Source organism: Siphateles boraxobius, unplaced genomic scaffold (assembly GCF_051911475.1).
Source record: "Siphateles boraxobius isolate OS27281-9 unplaced genomic scaffold, OSU_SipBor_1 33, whole genome shotgun sequence".
Lineage (NCBI taxonomy): Eukaryota > Metazoa > Chordata > Actinopteri > Cypriniformes > Leuciscidae > Siphateles > Siphateles boraxobius.
In genome coordinates this window covers 9,623,464-9,643,826 of record NW_027508953.1, presented here as the reverse complement: position 1 = coordinate 9,643,826, position 20,363 = coordinate 9,623,464, and the positions used below count along the sequence as shown (strand labels likewise).

The 20,363-nt window shown below is 42.6% G+C and overlaps 1 long non-coding RNA gene across 1 annotated transcript in view; it reads left to right on the top strand.

The window, feature by feature from the left end:
• LOC143701932 (uncharacterized) overlaps nt 1–20,363 on the top strand; it is a 53,024-nt gene that overhangs the window by 30,197 nt on the left and 2,464 nt on the right. The gene's annotated exons all lie outside the window — the stretch shown is intronic.

Below are 20,363 nucleotides of genomic sequence, written 5' to 3'. Positions count from 1 at the left end.
CGAATTCTGATTTGTGATACGATCTGCTTGATAGTGAGCATCTTGAATTTTAGCTTCCCTAACGAGCGATTCAATAGGCGCAGGTCTAAAATTGGACACAACCCCCCATCCTTCTTTGGAACGATGAAATATCGGCTGTAATAACCTGACTCCAAACTGGGAGGAGGAACCCATTCTATAGCCTCCTTTTGAAGGAGCGTTTTCACCTCTTGTTCCATTACCAGAGCCTGCTCGGGGCCCGCCACTGTGGGCAGAACCCCTCTGAATTTGGGTGGACGACACCTGAATTGGATAACATAACCCTTTTCTACTGTCTGCAGGAGCCATTGAGATATTTTTGGAAGGCTTTTCCACTCTGCCAGAAATTCTACTAAGGGTACCAGTCTCTCGAGATTGGCCTCTGGTGTAACTTGAGCAGCAAACGCAGCGCCCTGTAACGGCGTACTGGCAGGGAACAACTGGTTTAACTGCTCTGAGACCCTCCTCAGAGGGAGCGAGCGTCCCTCGGGAAAGCGCTCGCTGGGAACGTCTGCGCCCCGGCATGAAGGCGGGGTTGGCAGAACGGGCCGCTGAGGGCACCGAGGAAGAATGGGCACCGTAAAAAGAGGTGAACACCTTTCCGCCTCCGTGGGGACCGCCCTCAGTGTCCTGCACGCCGTGGTGTCAGGACTTCTTCTTAGCCGAAGCCTTCTTAGCTAATATAACTGTCCTCAGATCAGTTCTATTACTGGAAGGTTTCGGCTGAGAGTGCCGCGGCTGAGCCCACTGTCCAGCAGGGGGAGCACGAGACCCGACACTCTGCTTCTGCTGCGCCCTATGTGATGAGCTCGCAGACGGCCGGGGCTGCTCCCGCCCAGCAGTCCCAGGGACGTGAACTTTTAAAGGGAGAAATTTCTTAAAAGCTGCTGTTTGCTTTTTCTCCTCCTGGAATTTATCAATCACAGAATTCACAGCATCACCAAATAAACCCAGGGGGGAGAGAGAAGCGTCTAAAAGGAAAGCTTTTTCTTTTTCTTTTATATTTGTCTGATTCAACCACAAATGTCTTTCTGCGGCCACCAGGGCTGCCATAGATAGACCTACTAGCTTGGCCGACTCTCAGGTGGCACGCAGGGATAAATCAGCAGCCTGACGCAGTTCGCGAACTATAACAGCACCGACCTCCTCACTCTCACTCACGTCCCTCAGCAAGTCAGTCTGGTATGCCTGCAAGATGGACATAGTATGCAGACATGACGCAGCCTGACCTGCCGCCGAATACGCTTTACCCACCAAAGCCGAGGTATTTCTTAGAAGCTTAGTGGGTAATGCCGGTGCCTTAAAAGATGATGCAGCCTCGGAGGGGAGATGGCTCGCAAGCGTCTCTTCCACGCGAGGCATAGCACCATAACCGTGTGATTTTGCCCCCACAATATTTGAATATGTTGAAGTCTGGGGACTAAAGACTCTATATGACACCGGTTTTCTCCACGATCTCGACACCTCAGTCTGGAGATCGGGAAAAAACGGCAGGCACCGGCGTGGAGGTTGCACTCGTGACGGCAAAAATCTCTCATCTAATTTTGATTTAGAAACAGACTCCTGTCTAGTTACTGGCCATTCAATGCTGAGTTTTTCTACAGCTCTTTTAATACCTCCAATAGCTCATCACTTTCGGGAGTGTAAGGTGGCGAATCCTCCACATCTCCCCCAATACTAACAACACCAGCTCCTCGGAACTGGATAGTTGCAGTACTGGTGCCTCAGCCCGAGCGGGAGAAACCGCAGCGCGTGCTTCCGAACCCGGGACTGAGGCACTGGATCTCACAGGTGAAGAGAGAGATAGGGCAGAGCCCGTCTTTAACCCCACTGAGAGATCCATCTGCGTTCCCCACGATAAGCGCCGCCGCTCAGCCTCGGCAGAAGTGGGACCCGAACCGCGGGGAGCGCGCACCGAACCTCCCTCCTCAAAGAGCGCCCGGCAGGAGCGGAGCATCCTTAGTGGCAGACGCTCGCAATGCTAACAATCAGCTCCCTCGAGAGCTGACTGGGCATGCTGCACTCCCAAACAAGCAACACAAAGAACGTGTGTATCCCCACTCGTTAGATAGCGCGAGCAGGGAGGGACACACTTCCTAAACTGCTCTTCGTTCGCCATAACTCTCTCAAATATATATATATAAATTGTTTTTGTGGTGCAGGGTTTGTAATGACAGACAATATTCACACAGGGACAGATTCACATATAGCGCGACTGAAGGCACAGAAGCTGATGCGCTTGTGTTTTTGGGGTGCTTAATAGTTTCCTGGTCGATGACGTCACCCGCCTATGACGTTCCATCTCTCCATTGGGCTGATTCCATTTGTGCTTCATGACGCACCACGCAGGGGCGTTCCCGGAGCGTTCGACACAGCTCGAAGTTCCCTTGAAAGGGAACATTAATTTCTGTAACCTAACTAAAATATATAAAGATTGATCTACCAGATAAAATGTTGTGGTTTAAACTTCAAAAAATGTTGTATACTGTATTACGCTTCATCGATGATGGCTGACTGGAATAGTAATACAGTATACACAATTTTAGAATTTTAAACCATAAAATTTTATGAAATGTAAATTATATAATTGAATTTTAATTTTGCACCAGACGTTGCAAAAATGTAATGGCAAATGTAAATTTAAAAACAGAAATGCATTGCCATTTTACATATTGCATTGTCATTTTGCATATTACATTTCAAATGGAATATTGCTGCCCATATGCTTTCATTATAGCAGGTATTGAGAAGAGAATATTATTATTATAATGTGTTATTTCATTGCTTCATGTAGTTTGTTATGGTGCAGTACCGAAAGACTCCAGCAGGTTTCATAGACTTGGCAAATTCATTTTTCAGAAGATTGTATGTACGGACATCTGTTGTGGGCGTTCTTGGCAGTTTTTCTGAGGCTTTTATATTGTTCATATCGTTATCGTAATTATATCGTATCGACCGAAATTAAGATATATATCATGATATAAAATTTGGCCATATCGTCCAGCCCTAATCTGTATCAATAATGGCGCATACGTTAACCGAGCACTAATGTGAATGACTGATGTAACGTTAAAGTTTGTAAAACAAATCTTGCACTATCCTTCATCATTACTCAAAGCAGAAAGCACGACAGACCATCTGCATTAATAGACACAGTTTTAGACCTTTCGTTTAGGCGGTTTTGAGACAATAACTTTATTTATTGTGCACTTTCGACTTTCACAGACAGCTATATTAAACACTGCATGAAAGGGAATATTCAAAAAACCATAATAGGGGCACTTTAATGGAAATATAAGCTTCAAACATGGTGTAATATTGAAAGACTGGGCACGAAGAAGCGGTTGAAATGTTGTTTTTCTTATCCTAGTTTGAAGTTCGGCTCTCTCCCTATTTTCTAACAGCCCATCTCCTCCAAACACAACAGTGCAGAAACCTCTGAAACTCACCAATACTTTTCAATGACATTACTGTCCCTTAAATTCAGCCCACAAACTCGCACTTAAGACACAGCAAAACTTAAGTTCATTTCTGAAACCTCATGATAAATGCTTTGCTCTAAGAAATCTATCATGGGCAGGAACAAGATTATAGAAATAACAAGATACCGTGGGTGAAATATGAGCTGGTTTTGGACGAAGAGGAAAGAGATAACAGCATGAGATTAGGATGAAATCTAAAGAAGTCTCGCTAGCTTCTTTTTGATGTCTTATAAAATATACGACACGGCGACTATGAGAAGGGCTGCTCACGATGTTAGCTTAGCCTCGTGACTTGATTTTTATCCTGTTATGCTTTTACATTTCGCTATGCTCTTCTTCCTCCCACCCATTTTTCTCTATAATCACGAGTCCATGTTCTGTGGCAGGAAAGCTATGAGTTTAGAAAAGCGGTCCAAGATGCAACTTTATATGTTGTATATTGCCGCTCGCCTGTTGGGCAAACTTTATAGCTAGCGTTCAGAATATTTGTCATTAGTTTAATTTGCCGTTGTTTTTTTATGCAAGAAAAAAAGCATCGATGAAGACCTCACCTGTTTCACTGGCTCTCAGAAGAGTCTAATTGCAAAAAATTAACCTGTCAGACGCTCACATGGCAGGTACCTAAACTGGAGCAGTCAGATTGCAGGGCCCTGTATGTTTTCTTTCTTTTTCTCTCTCCTTTTCTCTAGCTCTGTTCTGCACTCCGTGGGGTTCCAATGGCTTCCCTGAGCCAAAGCACTGAGGCGAGCAATTAAAATGGAAAATGACAGCATGAGGGATGATGATTACCGTTATACAAAAAGCCACATTTATGAATTTAGCAGATAACTGTCACTTCTCCCTTGGCTCTTATTTGCCCCGTGCTTTTGTTAACTTAATGTCTTCAGCGATTCTCACCCGAGGAGAGGTCCAGAGTTCTCTTTTTAATTACTCTGACACTTGACACTTCTGAACTGTTTTTCTGTATAAACTGAAGAATCAAAAATATTCTTTCTTTCTTTTTCTTAGTTTTGTAAATCAGCGAGGAAATGCGTATTAATTTATAAAGCACCTTATAATTGATTCTAATGTGAGTTTTTTGAAGCTGTTTTATTTTATTTGTTTAAAACAATCCATTTAGCTCATCTTAGAAATGAATTGCCTAGAGGTAGTTAACGGAAAACGGTCTAGTATTCCTCAGGATCTTTTAAATCAGCGTAAGAGGAGAGAAATGGCAATGTTCCCTGTGCAGATCTGTCATTTGTTTCTTTGTTTGTTTGCTGAAGGGACTGCACACATATGGTCATGAGAGGACTTCTGAAAGCAAGCGCTTGAGTTCACCACTGATCAGCTGTAGCGCTTTATTCTCAAGGTTGAGCAGAAAAATATGTGAAAATAGCAGTTCAGTTTTTCTATAAATATGTACATGGCTGGGCTTTTCATCCATCATTTCACAGATGGATGAAAATTAGACATGATAAAACCTAAAAATCTTTGAGTCATCTCCAGTGTTAGGAAAACTACTTTGAAATTGTAGCTTGCCAAGTTAGAAGCTAAACCTCACGAAGGTATTTTATAATGTAATACTTCAAGCATATATGTATATAAAATATATACCCAAAAAATTGGTTTTAAGCCAGTTATTTGTATCCTTTACTGTAGCGTGTCAGTAGGATATATCAATTTACATTTCCAAACATTCCTTTTGCCATTGATTATAATAATCCAGTGGTATTTTTGAATGCACAAGAAGTCTGACAACAGCCGCTATTCTCCACATAGTGGAGAGAGTCCGTCTGGGATTACATAAAGAAATTGAAAAAACTGAGACAGACTAAATGCAGAAGAACGTCTCGGTTACGTATGTAACCCTCGTTCCCTAAAGGAGGGAACGGAGACATAGTCAACGTGTCGACTGATTGGAATCCCAATCACGAGAGTTACGTATGTAACCCTTGTTCCCTAAAAGAGGGAACGGAGACGTAGTCGACGTGTTGACTGATTGGGATCATGCCCTGGGAGCCTGTCATCTTAAAGTATTGATAAAATGAGCCAATGCACATTGGCGTGTGAGATTTGCATCTCATACTCCGTCCCGCGGCGCAGAATATGGAAGTGGATGCACGCACCATTTGGTTTTGAGCCGAACGGAGCCCGGAGTCAGCGGTGGTCCAGCAATGTTGGCGACAGGACTATGTCTCCGTTCCCTCCTTCAGGGATCAAGGGTTAAATACGTAACCGGGACATTCCCTTTCAGTCGCTCACGTTCAACGTAGTCGACGTGTTGACTGATTGGGACCCAATTAAAACGCCACTAGTACTGCCACCTTCCAGTCCTGCCACCTTCCAGTGCCAAAGACCTTCTGATCCAGACATATCCAGTCCATAGTCCAATGGCGCAGCAAGCCGGCACTTCGAACTGAGCTTACAGTGAAACTGGCTTCATGTGAAGGGAAACCACGGTAAGCAACCGGCTCAACACATAGACTATTTTTCTTGTGAACGTGTTTGGTGTCGCCCAGCGTACAGCTCTAAAAACATCTGTCAGCAAGGCACCCTCTGTCAATGTCCAGAAAGGAGCTACACTCTCTCTTTGGAGAGGCTCACTACCTAGGTGGGCACGGTTCAACTTGGGTAAACACACCAAGATGATGGCAACCACTATCCAGTGAACCATCCTCTGCTTGGAAACAGCGTTCCCTTCTGCTGGTCTCTGTAACAGACAAGAGCTGGTCTGAGGTCCTGAGGCTTTGCATTCTGTCCAGCTATAACTGCAAGGAGCGGAAAGGACAGAGATAGCCAGGGCTGGGTCTGCGCTTGCAGGCTCACCACCTGTCCCGTTTAAGGGAGAAGTAGGTTCCTTAGTAGGAACCTAGGGCACATATCCAGGCCGGGGTCTCAGGATACCGTGCGAGTTGGCCGGCCTGAATCCCAGTCATGATTAGTCGACTGAATATTCGTGCAGGTCCCCTACCCTCTTGATATAGGCTAAGTAAGCAGGAGAACTGTTCTCTTAAAAACAGGATTTTTAACTCAACTGCCTGCAGTGTCTCAAAGGGAAGTCTCTGCAGTGCGGCAGCACGAGAGATAAGTCCCAAGAGGGTATAGAGGGGGCGCGAGGCGGATTCAGTCTTCTCGCTCCCCTCAGGAACCTGACGATCAAGGCGTGATTTGCATCCACTGCATCGTGATGTGCGGTAATAAGGCAGCAAACACTTAGAGGGTGGAGGGAGACAGCCCTCACTCCAACCCATCTTGCAGGAAAGAAGCATGGAGTGACCGAACACCTTCGGGGGTCTTCTCGGTTAGAGAAGAACACCATTCAACGAATAGGTTCCACTTCAGGGTGTAAGCATGCCTCATAGAGGGTGCTCTTGCAGAAGTGATGGTATCTACGACCAGTGGCGGTTCTAGACCATCTCAACTGGGGGGGCCAAGCCAGGGCCAGTTGTACTGTTAGAGGGGCCAGTTGCATTTAGACCTTATTGTTGTCATATCATTTTCTGCACTGCACTGCAGGCATTAACAGGCAAAATACCATGTTTATAATCATTCAACAATGCATTTGCATTTCCATTATATTTTTACATTTGCATTACATATTCAGTATTAGTCACAGTAACTGTAATTGACATGATGTCCTTCTTTCTCTTCATTTTGGTGAGAACTATAGAGCAAAAGCAATGGGGACCAAGAAGCGTATTAATTCATTAACTGAAAATAACTGACTTGCTAGGTAACTACTGTCATGTTAAGCAGAAACACAGGAAGCAATCGCGAGTATAATACAATATTTATTATAGCACAAAACACACAAGTCCAGGGTGCAGTGAGCCAGGTGGAGATAGGTGACGCAGGGACTTCGATGGTCAATACCGGTGACGTGCAGACAAACGGTGAGACGATCCAAATCCACACGGAAGACGACGAACAGGAAACACCAGGCAGGAACACGAACCAGAAGACAGGGGAACATCAAACAACGATCTGACAAAGGTGAGAGAACAGCGGTGAGTTTAAGAAGCGTGGTGAGATGAACTGCAGCTGGTGATTGTAATGATGAACAGCTGGAGTGGATCAGGTAATGACATACAGACACGCCCCTTGCACACGTGCACTCATACAACAACATAAACACAAGACTAGAAGGAACCAGCGAATACATCTACCGTGACAGTACCCCTCCTCCTAAGAACGCCTCCTGGCGTTCTCAGACTCCCTTACCTGCCGATTGTAATCATCGATAAGGGAGTGATCCAGGATGTCCCTAGCAGGAACCCAACTTCTCTCCTCCGGACCGTAACCTTCCCAGTCCACCAAGTACTGAAATCCGCGTCCCCTCCGCCTAGAGTCCAGAATACGGTTGACCGAATATGTGGTCTCCCCATCTACGAGCCGCGGTGGGGGAGGAACCGGGACAGGCGGATTAATGTGAGAATGAAAAACGGGCTTGATTTTAGATACATGGAACACGGAATGAACCCTCCTGTACGCAGGAGGTAGTTTGAGGCGGACTGCCACCGGACTAATAATCTTGGTGACAGGAAACGGGCCAATAAATTTGGGAGCAAGTTTATTAGAAACGGTGCGAAGAGGAATGTTCTTAGTTGAGAGCCACACTTTTTGACCAACGACGTATACGGGAGGCTTTGACCGGTGGCGATCGGCCTTGGCCTTGGTGCGCGCCCCCACCTGGAGTAGAGTCTCCCGGGCTCTAGTCCAGGTACGGTGACACCTCTGGACAAAGGCGTGAGCGGAGGGAACCGCAACCTCGGATTCCAGACTGGGAAAAATTGGTGGCTGGTAACCTACACTACACTCAAACGGAGATAGGCCCGTCGCTGACACTGGCAACGTGTTGTGTGCGTACTCCACCATAGACAGTTGTTGACTCCAAGACGAAGGATTTCTGGAAACCAAACATCGCAAGTCCAGGGTGCAGTGAGCCAGGTGGAGATAGGTGACGCAGGGACTTCGATGGTCAATACCGGTGACGTGCAGACAAACGGTGAGACGATCCAAATCCACACGGAAGACGACGAACAGGAAACACCAGGCAGGAACACGAACCAGAAGACAGGGGAACATCAAACAACGATCTGACAAAGGTGAGAGAACAGCGGTGAGTTTAAGAAGCGTGGTGAGATGAACTGCAGCTGGTGATTGTAATGATGAACAGCTGGAGTGGATCAGGTAATGACATACAGACACGCCCCTTGCACACGTGCACTCATACAACAACATAAACACAAGACTAGAAGGAACCAGCGAATACATCTACCGTGACAACTACTAACCGTTTACAGGGTTCCTGCACACTTTTTAAAATCGAATTTAAGGCTTTTTAAAACCTGAAGAAATCAAAATTCATACCGTACATTAGGGGTGTACAATATTGACAAAAATATATCTCAATATTTTCAATGTTTTGTTGATGATTAGATGATATTTTACTGATTGTGTATTTGTTCTGGTGCCATGGCTGGTTTAGGCCTGTTGTTGACAGCAGACTCACGAAGATATTCATATTTTTTAATATTCTATGCAGTGGTCAGTTAACAGCAGGGACCGAAATTTTTTTTTAAATTAATTTATAATTAATTTAATTTGCCACCTTACATTGATTTCCAGGGGCATTTTCACCTATATATGGACATTCTTTCTAAACTTATTTAGAGTTATGAATCACCTTTTATGTCAAATACTAACATTCAAATTATACAGTAATTATACTTATTTATACAATTATACTTAATTATACAATAATTATACAGTACCACTGTTACCAGTCAAATTAAATCATTTAATCAAAATCCATCTTTGCAGTGCAGAGGTGACAAAAGCGGCATTAATATATTTACACTCCATTTACAATTGCCTAAATAAAGCTATGAGATTTTTTTAAAAACAATATTTAAACATGAAATTATTTCTAATTTTAACGTTTTAATTAAAGGGTACTTTAAAAATGAAACTAAAACTGCCAGTAGGCGGCGGCAAGCCACAGTCTTAATAAGCGAGTTGAAGGATTCATTCATTCAACCGATTCGTTCAAACAGCTGATTCATTCGGGAAAGGAGCAAGTGATTCCTTCAAAACGCGGATTTCAGTCAAGAAATCATCGCTGTCTGTTGCATTGAAACTCTGCTACGGTTTCATTTTGAAATTCTAGTCGGCGAAATAAAGGGAAAACAAACAATATTGACAATATTGTGTCTAAAAAGTAACGCCCAATGGTAACTTATTGTTAATTTAACTGTTGTATAACATCAATATCACAGTTGCAATTGTGGACGGGAAAATGGAACTCTTGCTGATGTGATATTCTAATATAAGAACATAATATGATATAAATATAAGACATAAACTAATTTGGGGACATAGCCTACCTATGAACCGCACACAGCAGTGAAAGGACGAGAGACAAATGCGATGTCAGCTCACAGTGCCTCGTATACAGTTAAAACATTGATAACAATATCCTAATAGACAATACACATCGCACACCAGATACGCACATAAAGAATGAACTTGCAACTGAACTGACATTTACCAGCTTTCGCCTTCTCTCCTCTCTCGCGTGCAAGAGACAGACGTTATTCTGCCGCGATTGTGATGCGAATTGTCACGTGAACAAGCAAATCCACAAAGATAGAATAATAAAAAAAAAATACGCATACAACGATAACAACGATAGCAAAAACACAGTTTTGTAAAAATTATTTCACACTCCACATTTAGGGGGGCCACAGGGGGGGCCAAGCTTCTTGTCACAGGGGCACGGGCCCCCCTGGCCCCCCCTCTAGAACCGCCACTGTCTACGACATATTTGTGGTAATTACCTAGAACCTCTGCATCCCATCCTTTCGGGACCAGACATGGAGTTTTCAGAGGTCTGGACGTGGGTGCCAACGGTGCCCCATCCCTGAGAATGTCTCAGAGGAATGGGTCAGGAAGGGCTGTCGAGAGAAGAATAAGTTCAGGGAACTAGGTCCGGTTGGTCCAATAAGGGGCAACTAGCAAGACCTGCTCCTTCTCCTCCCTGACTTAGCACAGGGCTGTGCAAGAAGGCTCACTAGGGAAACGCATCTCTGCGGAGGCCCTGGGGCCAGCTGTGTGCCAGTGTCTCCGTGCTGGGGGTTCTCCGATCTGTAAGGGAGAAAAACAACTGGCAATGGGACGAGTCAGGAGAGGCAAACAGATGTAAGTGTGTGGCCCAAAGTGGTCCCTCAACAGCTGGACCACCTGGGGATGGACTCTCCACTGGGCCCCAGGATGTTGTGAGGCCTAGTTGGCGGCCAAGGAGGAGGTGGCGGGCGAGGGAAGCGTAGCACAATTTGTATAGTATAGACAATTTGTATTTGTTTGTATAGACCAGTACAGGCTTGCTGAGCAACGGTGTCTCAAAGCAAGGTGTACTGCCAGCAACCTCGAGGCAGTCGATGCCAATGCAGTCGAAGGCAAGTCCAGACCCGTTACTGCATGCCCGTTGTATGTGGCCCCTCAGCCGGTGTTTGGCGGACACTTGTTCTAGGGGTGGCTGGCCCGGAGAAACAAAATTCTGATCACGGGCTGAGGGTTTGGTGGCAGGCCAGGTGATTGTCACACCGAGCGTGATTCTCCACCGTATCACCGAACAGCCCAACCTGGGAAATTGGGGAGTCCAGGAACCGAACCTTGTCTGCATCCGTCATATCAACCAGGTTGAGCCAGCGATGGTGTTCCTGGACCACTAAAGTGGACATCGCCAGACCGACCCCGAATGCCACAATGCTTGTGCCCCGGAAGGCAGTGCGGGTTGCAGTGCGGAGCTCACCTATGAACGCACGGTCTGGTCCATTAATGCCTTGGCCTGGTAGCCCTGTAGCAACACCATAGCATGCAAAGTTCAAGTTCAAGTTAATTTTATTTATATAGCACATTTTACAACAGCCAGTGGCTGACCAAAGTGCTTTACAGAACAACAGAATTAAAAGAAAATAATATCTGCATTACAACACAACACAAATAAGCACAGCAAAGCTAAAGGCAGCCTTAAAACGGGAGTAGCAAAACAGTAACAGACTCAAATATTAAATAGTAAGACAGAAATTGTAAAACAGTATCAGACTCAAATATAAAATAGTAAAAAAGAGATGGCAGTATCAGACTCAGATAAAAAATTGAAAAACAGTATCAAACTCAAAAAATAGTAAATAGCAAAGAGGAAGCAGCTTGCCCACAGGCTTTGTGAGCTCTGCCCGTCATAACGGACGAGACCTCACAGGGGTTAGAGGGGAGGGGAGGATCCCCCGTCCAAGAAACAGCAGCCGCCGGCCACAGGTGTTTCGTAACAGACCGCTCCACTGGTGGGATAGCCTCGTAACCCTTCACCGCTCCTCCGTCAAGGGTAGTGAGGGGGGAGGAGCTACTCAGGCAGTTTCTGGCAGAGAAAGATGCCGTCCCTGACCTGGTAAGCTCTCCATGCACTTCAGGAAAGAAAGGCACTGGGGCGGCGGGCTGAAAACCAGCAAGGCTCGTCTCGAGAAACCAATCATCCAACCGAGACTGTTCGGGACAGGGTGGAGGATTCCACTCGAACCCGACAGCCTCGGCGGCCCGTTTCAGCATAGCTGACATCTCTGGATCTGGCTCGGGTAATGTTATACTCCCAGAGGGAGATAACGCAGCCGAGTCATCATCTCCAAAGGTCGGCTCACCCTCCGATGCTGCAATTGGCATCCTGTCCTCTGGAGGGGCCCCGAATGAAATGGCTGGTCGGTCCATTACAGAGGGACCAGCGCTTAATGGGGAGCTCCACCGGCTGCGGTGCGATAGAGGAGTGAGGGGCCCACAAGGATCGGTTACCGGGCAGGGAAGCCATCACTATACTCCTCCGATCACCCATCCCACATGGCACCCTGGGGTGGGGCCTGGTAATGGGGACGCATCCTTCATGGACGAAGGCAAGTCTTGATCTCAACACCACGATAGTCATGTACCTGCAATGGGAACATGAACTATCCACAAAAGCTGTTTCAGCGTGCCCAAACACGTGATACAACTATTGTGACCGTCCGAGGGGGACAGGGAACGACCACATCCAGAAACACACGGGTGGAGTGACATCTTTAAAAAAAGACGCAAACGCACCCGTGATGCTCTTTCAGGAAATGGGACCCTTCACCAGTGCCAGAGCACACATGGGAATGGCCGTGGGCAACACTGACAGGAGATGGTGCAGCCTGTAACAGTGAAGCACTCACTTCTTCGCCCTCTAACTAACCGTCAACAAACACACAGAAATTTGATGCCGTTAAAACAGCAGTTTAGAGCTCAGAAGCTCGCGATCACTGCTGCACTTGCGCTGTAGAACCACCAGCACTGGGAGAATCTTCCAGAAGAACACCGACACACTTGCTTGATGAAAACTTCAACACTCTTCAGAGACATCGACACCAATTGGCTCTGAAGCGAAAGAAAAATGGTGCGTGCATCCACTTCCGTATTTATACCCGCGCTCGGGGTGGAGTATGAGATACAAACCTCGCACGCCAATATGCATTGGCTCATTTTAGCAATACTCGAAGATGACAAGCTCCCTAAGATTTTGAGATACGGTTTTCTCCTGATTAAATATTTAATATGAATAAATGACTGAGTAATACCGTTTTTTTTAAGTTATTGTTTTATCGATATAATGAACAACCGTTTATCTATTCACAAAACTTAGTTTACTCCGTGTATCGTTTTCTTTAGGTGTACATGTGGCAACTGTGTTAAAATGCCAACAGAACGTGAAAACATCTGTTGCAAAGAAATACAAAAGGTATTGTAAAAATATATATGCCTATATATTTTATAGCTTTACTGTACACTGATAACAGCAGCTGAAGTTTGCTGTTGGGATTACATATAATTTTTTAAACTTTATACACGTTTGTCTTATGTACAAAATAGCATCGAACTAACTGGCTACTATAAACAAACAGCGTTGGCATTGGTTTATGTTCTTGATCAAATCGAAAAATTACATCATAAAGTGTACATGGAAAATACATTTACAAAATTAGTACATAATTACAAATTCAGGTCCAAAATGTTTGTACGCGTTTGTCATAGACACACGAAATAGCATAACTAAGTGGCTACTAAAGCCAGCGCTGGCATTTGTTTATGTCCTTGTTAAAACTAAAACATTACGTCTGAAATTATAAATGCAAATAGCCTACATTTAAAATGATTAAGTCTTACTTACAGGTTGTGGCCCAACAACTGCTGCCTCTGGTTTTAAAGTTGGAACTGCTTCATGCTTTAGTAACAGTTTCTTGTTGAATCCGGCATTGAATTCGTGGAGTTTCTGGAAGCTGTCTTCCGTAAAATGCACAGCACAGAGAGCTAAATTACGATTGCAATTTTCTGGAACATAATCAAACATAATTTGTAGCCATTGTTGACGAACTACAGCGTCCGTAGGAAACAGGAACCCATAAGACCTGACAGCTGGGTGAAAATAACACACTTTCGACGGCATGGCTACTGCTCTCCACTATAACTCTTCCTCTTCGATAAAGCTGCAGAAATATGGCCATGCCCCCTTTTTGCATATTCCGGAGGGAGGGTTGATGTAAATTTATGGGTTAGTTACGTATAAAACCCGGGAAGTATCTCGTTGTAGTCCCATTCGAGTCACATTTGTAGGCATTAAACTTCCTGGTTTTTAAAAGACGATATCTCTGCTTACGTTGAACTTTCAGCGCAGCAACTTTGTAGATGCAGATGCAACTTTGTTCATGCACTAACAGCAACATTACTCACTATTTAAAATGAATAAAGTGAAATCGCAATCAACCACCCCTTTAAGGCATTTCTGAAGGCAAAAGAGGGTCAAAACTGGTTCTTGCAAGGTGTACCTAATAAAGTGGCCTGTGAGTGTGTGTATATATATATATATATATATATATATATATATATATATATTGTGTATATATATTCATATATTTCGCTATATGAAATTATCTTCAAATGGATCTTTTTTGTTGCAATTCACTGAAATGAACTGTCTGAACGACTTGTTAAAATAAAATTGAATTGCTTCTGAGCTACTGTAAAAATATAGTTAGTATTACTAGTGTATTTTATTAACTCCCCAACACTGATCATCTTATTATTGTGGCAAACTCTTACATTAAAAAAAAGGCAAACCCTTTTGCAGTCATTAGCTGTCTCATCTGTTCAGTCAGACTTATTTTAGCCCTCTGGGATGAATAACATGATCGGTTAGAGCAACCTCTGACTGATCTCAGGCCTTCTTATGTGTTTTCATTTATAAATTGAAGCATCAAAAAAGCAATTTTGCAACTGACATTCACAAACAGGCTTTTTGTATTCCAGCCACATGACATAAATACCATCACAGTCTCCTCATGTGCGGGCATGATGTCCTCGCATATTTCAGCGTGTGCAGCACATGTATCGACAGCTGAGAGTGTGATGGAGGGCGCGAGCGGGGTTTTATTATTTCAGGTCCATGTGGAGAGGATCCTCAGGGTGTCGTCATCAGTCCTAGTGAGAGCAGACGTCCAGAGCTCTGGCTCCAACAGTCTGGCACCACACTGTAAAGAGATCCAGCTTCTACACACCAGCCAGATCAATAGAGAGAGAGGGGGAAGAGAGAGACTTCTGTAAGATTCTTTGTTGCATATGCGCCATGCAGGTGGATTAGGCCACAAAGGATGGCCCTGAGGTCCTGCAGTGCATTAGGAGTATAGGGAAGTATGGTGTCTTGTCAGGACAGATTAGAATAGCATGTTAATGGATCTATTTAACAGCATTTTTTTTTGATGTACATTTATAACACTGTAAATTATCATAATTTTAATGGTAAAAGACTGTTAAAAAGGATACAGTAAAAACCTGTTAAATTGAATAAAGTAAGCATGAAACAGAAGTTACGATTGTCTTTTCTTCCCTATTGTGATGTATTTCAGAGTGAAAAGGATTTTTGAAAAAGAAAAAAATCTATGGCGGGACTTGATTTTTTCACTGGTAATTGATTGGATTGTTGTGGTTTGCTGTTGGTTGACCTTATGTGAGTGACAGGTTGTCCCACCCTCGCGCCAGCACACAAGTCATCTTATAATTTACAGTGAAAAAATGTAAATTGACATTCCCAGAATTCCCTGTGTGACACTACACATTTGATGGTTTTTCTTTTAAATTTACCTCAGCTTGTGGAAAAGCTGCTTGTAATTCTACATGTGGCTTTCTCATTACCACCTGGACTTTTTGGTACAAAAGTATACAAAAGAGCTATTACTACTTCAGTAAGGTATATATTACATTATATACGTTAAAGTAATTAAGATTTTTTGGTTGCACTTTATTTAACAGTAGATGCACTTACATTTACTTAAAATGTACGTACCTAAAAAAGTGCTGGTTAATATAATGTACTTGGGTGAAAGTTAGGTTCAGGGATTGTACCTAGTTATTACCCAGTTATTGAAGTTACTTTAAAATAAAGTGCTACCAATTTTTAAAAAACTGAATATTTAAGTACAATCCGTTGAATGTTGTTACCCTATTTTTTACCCTACATTTCACAGATTTTTTTTCTTTTGCAGTGTGTATTTTGTGTTATATTACCTTGGCATTATATAACAGAATAGTCTGAAAAAACAAGTATTTTTATTACAACAGCTGAGATGATGGCAAATTTGATATCGTTCTCTAGATTCTGACCAACATAATCAAATTCTCGACTCGATATGTTTTGTATAGAAAGTCATAGAAACACTATTATAGACGCAAAAGTTATGTATTTGTTGTATTTTCCGTTCATCACCGTAGAAGTTTACCCAACTATGACGACTTCTGCTTCAAAGAACCATATATGTAAAGAGTCCATTTAGACTAGAAAATAAGGAGGAAAACAAGTCAGGAAAAAGAAAGGAATAGAAGGAAAGATGATGAATGAAGGTCAAAAGTTCAGAAAGTAAAGGCCTAACACTTTCTGTGCCCCAGGAGGTCTGGATGGGATCGGACCTTGATTATGGGTTGGAGGGGAGGAGCAAGCATCTTCTTATTGGAGAGCTGTCAGCTCTGATGCAACTCTACCAGGCCATTTTATTTTCCCTGTAACCCTGTACTTCCCTCCCGCATTGATTACCTATGACACACGCTAGTACGGACTAACCATTACTTTGGTTTTCACGCGTCGCTATCCTCCTGTGGCCACTGTCCACTAGCAGTCCTGTCGCCATCCAGACAGCTGCCTCTCGGCAGGAGTTATTGCCAAACTCTTCGGTCGTTATAAATTCACCTCTTCCATCCCTCTTTCTCTCTCTCTCTCTCTCACTCTCTCTCTCTCTTCTGCTGTCTTCACCTCTCTTACCTCCATAACTAACCTATTTTTCCACATAAGCTGCAAATTGTCCTTATGGAATTTGCGCTGGTGATGTATGGTGCCAGGAATATTTTTACAGCCAGTTCTCACTCTTGTCGCTCAGTATGTGTGGTAGAGTTCAACAGCATTGTTTCTCAAGCCCAGGGAGATGAATCGGAAAACGCAGCCAGACGTAATTTTTCGTTCACGTTGAGAAATTAATCGCTGTCAGAGCTTTGACCTGAGAGACCCCGTCAAAACTGCAAATATTCCTAATGAATTTCACGAAACTAATATGCCCGCTGTAAGTGTAATACAAGTGGATATGTACATTTTTTGAAGAGAATAAGAATTATGAGTGGTTGCAAAAGTGTTTCCATGCCGTTTCTAAGGTGTTTCTAAGGGCATTTCTAGGTGCTTGTGTATTGTTTGCTTTTTTCTTCTGTTCAAATGAAAAAGTTATCAAAATGATTCCCGTTCACACGGATCCGCGGAAACGACTAAAAACGCTGTATTGTGCATGCCAGACAAGTAATTTGCATTCTGAAAAGAAAGAATACGCACCCGCGCACATATGCATTTAAATGCGCATGCCTATAGAATGAACATGTAATACGCATGTCAAGACAAGTCACCTTTATTTATATAGCGCTTTTTACAATACAGATTGTTTCAAATCTGCAAATCTGTGTCATTGTCCAGATCAGTTATGTTATCATAATGGTGTCAATGCAGGCAGATCAATAATATTGCTGAATATTAAGTGTCCCCAACTAAGCAAGCCAAAACTCCATAAGGTGACAGAATGGGAAAAAAACGTCACCGTTTTCACAGATTCACGTTTTTGAAGTTTACATGGAGATGATAACGGTATCGGTTTCAAAAGTCGTTTGCAAAAACTTGCACTTTGAAACCAATTTCAAATTTTGCTTTCTCAGGCCACCGAAATGCCATTGACGTGTAAATGAAAGGCTAGAACGCATTAAAAGTTTTCTATTTTCAGTTCAAAACGGTGTTGTGGAAGCGGCCCTTAAGTCAATAACTAATGATTTTTTACAACGGAAATGAATCAATTAAAAATTTACTTAAGCTAGACAATGATTTTATTCTAGAGCTGCTGTAAAGCCAAAACAATCTTTGTTGAATTAATTTCCTATTATCACTGTAAAGCTGCTTTGAAACAATCTGTATTGTAAAAGGCGTTAAATAAATGAAGGTGACGACTTGCTTGCGTACTGTTTGTTTAAGATACTTGCTGCCACCAATATCTATAGTGCAACAACGGTTTAGTAACATGTTAAAAAAGGCAAAACATTTTTTTTTTTAAGATTTACACATTACAGTTGTATTATTTTGAGAATAAAAAGTTCAAGACTGTAAAGACTTTTACATTGTTAAAAAAAATATATTTAAAATAAATGCTTGTTCTTTTGAACTGTTTTCTTCATAATGATAATAAGAAATGTTTCTTGAGCACCAAATCAGCATATTAGAATGGTTTCTGAGAGGTCATGTGATTGAAAATTTAGCTTTGCCTACACAGAAATAGAAATAGAAAACATGTATTTAAAATTGTGATAAAATTACTGTATTTCTGATCAAATAAATGCAGCCTTTGTGAGAACGAGACCTTCCGACTATATAGTAGTCTACTGAGGTACTATAGTAATATTACTGTTATTTCAGAATGCTTTGACTTAATTCTCAGAATATTTATACATTATATTATATTATATTCAATTATATTCAATTATATTCAATTATATTATAGTATAGTATAGTATAGTAGAGTATTTAATATTTATTACATTATTCTTATTCTAATTTTGAATTTATTGTCAGAGTAACTGTCAGAACTAAATTTATTCTCATAATATGACTTCAATCTCAAAATATTTCTATATTAATCTCATTAATCTGATTTTATTTTCAAAATGTTACTAAATTAATATCAGCTACTCTTGCAATTTTGACATTATTCTCAGAAAAGGCTTATTATAAAGTGAATCTCAAAACATTACGATTTTATTCTCAATTAAATGATTTCTTTATTTTTTTTATTGTCAAATGCTTTTGTACTATATGACTTACAGTGCAAGAGTGCCTTAGCAAGCACCCCTTATTAACAATGAGTCTTTCTTCACATTACTGATGGTTCTTTCACAACTCACATGAAGGCAGTGTGCGCCTTCGGCTTCTGTACATCATTGGGTAGATGAGTGGAAAAGGTTCAGTCTTGGCCAGTTAAATGGCACTCAGTTTATGGGTCTCACCTTCCTTTTTCTTTCCAGGCAGTTTCAACTTCAACCTCACCACCGTGGGCTACCTGTCAATACGATTCATCTCTCTCATCCTTGTATCCTTGCCTCTCGCCCTCCCTCCCTCCCTTTTTTTCTCTGGGTGCCAGGGGAGTATCAGTGCGCCGTTTTTGCAGAGAGTGATGGGTTGGTGTCAAGTGTGTGTGTTCGGTTTTTGATACGAGGATGTGTGCTGTCGTAGGGTATCATGTCGGACCGAGGCGAGAGGCCTATCTGAGCTGAGCTGCTTTGCCTTTCTCCCGGTCACCTTTCACTGGCAATTAGTGTCCTACCAGCAAACCGCTCACAAGTTGTCAGGAGTGCTTATCATGAAGATCAGCGCCTATCAGTCTCTCCATCTCTTCCTCTTGCGTTCTCTCGCTTCAGTTTGCTTCCTACCGCTCCGTACTGGGCATCTCACTTTCCATATGTGTGTGTGATGGGTCCCAAATGCCCCTTCACTTGTAAAAGTTTTATGTAGTGAGATCATGTGCAGGGTATCATTGATGTCTTCAATCAACAGCACTCGTCCTCTCATGTCGTTCTGCATGCCAGCTTCTGTCCTTAATGCCTGGAAAGTGTTCTTGTCACGTCCTGTTTTCCTGTCTTGTTGTAGATTATTATCAGAGACCAAACCAAGCTTTTAGGTCATTAATATGCAAGTGTACAAAATTATGTTTAGCAGATAAACACATTCAGAACTTTCAAATGGATCCATACTAAAAAAAAATATGGAAATACATTATTATAGGAAAGAATAATGGGCAATTTGGCAATTTATTGCATTATTCTTTCCTTTCTGCCTGTCTTCTCTTCTTTTTGTATTCTTCCTTTCTGTCTGTTTGTGTTCCTTGCTTGCCTGTCTTTCTGTCTTCCTTCCTGTCTGTTCCTTTCTTCCAATCGGCCTGTGATCTTTCCTTTTCTGTCTGTCTGTCTGTCTTTTTTCCAGCCTTTCTTCCCATTTTCCTTCTTTCCTTCCTTCCTTTTCTTTCCTTTCTGTCTGTATGTGTTCCATTCTTTCTTCCTGTCTGCTTGTCCATTCAATTTTTGCACCTTCTTCCTGTCTGTCTGTGTTCCTTTTGTCTCCTTCTTTCTTTCAATCTGATGTTTTCTGTTTTACCCTTCCTTTGTCCCGATTTGTGCTCTTTGCTTTTGTGTTCTTTCATCTTTCCTTTCTTCCTTTTATGTCTCCCTTTCTTTCTTCTTATCCTGTATGTCTGT